The sequence below is a fragment of the Cupressus sempervirens genome, chromosome 10 (assembly GCF_028749045.1).
Source record: "Cupressus sempervirens isolate cs-2001-9-10 chromosome 10, ASM2874904v1, whole genome shotgun sequence".
Classification (NCBI taxonomy): domain Eukaryota; kingdom Viridiplantae; phylum Streptophyta; class Pinopsida; order Cupressales; family Cupressaceae; genus Cupressus; species Cupressus sempervirens.
In genome coordinates this window covers 786,051,083-786,053,756 of record NC_143127.1, presented here as the reverse complement: position 1 = coordinate 786,053,756, position 2,674 = coordinate 786,051,083, and the positions used below count along the sequence as shown (strand labels likewise).

The 2,674-nt window shown below is 35.1% G+C and overlaps 1 pseudogene; it reads right to left on the bottom strand.

Annotated features, from left to right (window-relative positions):
* Nucleotides 1-817: 817 nt before the first annotated feature.
* Nucleotides 818-2,424, bottom strand: LOC149536251 (receptor-like serine/threonine-protein kinase At1g78530; annotated as a pseudogene).
* Between the last annotated feature and the right edge of the window lie 250 nt (nt 2,425-2,674).

Sequence of the window (2,674 nt, the reverse complement as noted above, 5' to 3'; positions counted from 1 at the left end):
GTTGCAAGTAGATATGAGTGAAGTCATGGAGAAGTCAGAGAAGTTGGCACAAGATGTAGCATACTATATGGGTTTATACCATAAGGAAGTCCCCCCAAAGTATAGTAGAGGAGTATCCTTCTTGGATAAATTTTTGACATAGATGACTACTTTTTTGAGACATGGCCATATCTTGATTCTAATGGATACAGTCTAGGAAGGTGCAAGACTAATGCCAAGAGCTTCATCACCTATGACCATGCAAGTAGGAATGCCCCTAGTAGGAAATCCAAATGTCCAACTTCCATGAGGAGGAGCTCAATGAGCATTATTTTCTTCTTTTTTTCATTGTTGTGTGGAGTTGTGGAAATAGATGTTCTTATGTTGTCATTTTCATGGTTTTTAAGCAATGCTCATTTGTTAAAGAAATAAAATTTACATTGGATTTGATTGGTTATACATCGTCTCAAATGTCTAATCTTAGATGAAAAAATGGTGCATCATTGTGTACAAAAGGATTTGGAGAATATTAACTTGGGACCTCACTAATGTTTTCATATGAGCCTTGTTGAGGTACACATCGCCTTCCAATCTAGAGGAGGAACTTATAAATGGACACCAGATAAATATAAAAACATTAGATCATTGGAAAGAAAATATCAGTAAATACTTAACTTGATAGAAATTGAAGATGAAGGATGAATGTTTTGGTTTTTTTGGTTTTTTTGTTTTGTTTTAAAAAAAAAATTATATTTTTGTGTATCAAAATTTCATTCAACTTTACATCTATTACACCAAAAACAATTCAGTATTGAGATTAGTGAACCATAATAACTATCTACTCAACTAACTCTATCAGCTCCATATTGGAAGTAAGTCACTGTGTTGTATGGTTTTCTGAGATTGTCTCCAGAATTCTAACTATTTCTTTCTTTATTGAGTAATTTTTCAATTTGGGCAAAGTCTAAGACAATCCTAGGTGCACCATATTCATCATTTCTCACTCATTGTCTTCTAACTCTACCTCATCTTCAAGAGTGTGAAGATGAGGAGAAATTACTTGAATTGGTGTGTCATAAATGGAAGTCCTCAATGTCCACTTTGGAAGTTTTTTTCCCTCACTAAACATCTCAGTCATTGGATTTTGTCCCACCATCATTTCTAAAAGTATAATTCCATAACTATAGATGTCTCCTTCTAGTGTCATTCTCCCACTTAATGCATATTCAGTTGGCATGTATCCAATGGATCCCTGCATTTTGGAGGTGCTAAATCCATTGCTCATGTCATCATAGTTGAGGATTATGTAAATCCTAAAATCAGCAATCTCGGGTTCAAAGTCCATGTCCAACAAGATGTTGGATAGTTTTAAATAATAATGTAGGCTACAAACATTCATGATGAAGGTACTTCATTCACTCTACCACACCCCACATAATCCTCAAGCATATGATCCATGTCAGTGTCTTCTCTTCAATATGATCAGCCAGCCAAGGTTTTATTTGGCATCAACTCTATAACTAGAGCCATGGCTCTTGGAGCCCAGTAGTACCCCAACAGACGAACCAAGTTACAGTGTCTTGTCACCACTAGTGCTCAAATTTTGACAATCAAGCTCTCCCTCATGATGATTTTGTTTTTGAATCTCTTTATAGCTATAGCTTGATCTTTTCCCATTGTATTTAGCATCCCACTATAGGTGAGTTTCATTCTACTGGAGCCAATTATGTTTGTATCATTCAAACTAAAAGTTGCATGGAATAACTCATTGTGATTTAATTTGACTATTCTTCTTTCTACGAACAAGTCCCTCTGTTTGGGGTAGTGACTGTCGGTCACATCCAAAGTACTCCATTTTCTCATATGAACATACAAGTACACCATTGTTGTTAGAATAATAGCTCTATAAGAAAATGATCCCAGATTCCCAACAAAAGAGCTAGATGACTAGTTTTTGAACACACCTGTGCCAAGAATAGGTCTAGATAGCTGGATATAAGGAACATTGAGAAAACTAAGTGTTTCTATGTCACTAAGGTAACTTGGTATGGGGCTAGATAAATTGTTGAGAGAGAGATCCAAATCAGTAAGAGTAATAAGTGACCCCAATGTTCTCAAAATTTAACCATTGAATTGATTGTTTGAAAGGTTCAGTTCCAGTAGCTACATGCAATTTCCAAGGTTGTCTGGGATGTCACTCCCTAAATGATTTTTGACGAGATCAATTATAGTGACCAATTGCATGCCACCAATTTCTACTAGAATTTTTTCTTGGAGTAGAATACAGGGCAATGAGAATGAATGAACTAAATTTTGCAAGCTTACAATAGTAGGGGGGATGTTGCCAGAGATGATGAAAAATATAACATAATAAAATAGAGAAACCAAAGGAGAGGTGAATCCATAGAAATGTGAGGAACCCAAAATGGGCTCTATAATACTCATCTAATACATGTACAAGGTATTCATTAGAAAATTGATACATGGTGGAAAATCACATATTCATGAGACTTTACTTTGAGTGTGTGTGAGTGAGTTAATGTAAAGTACAATTAGCAAATATAAATGAAATAACTCTCTCAACTCAAGAACATCTCATCTGTCCCTAACTATGATAGCTAATTTTCTCTCAAATCAAGCATCTTAGTGACATCCTAGAATGGGATATTGTATAACTAACATGAAATGATCTAAC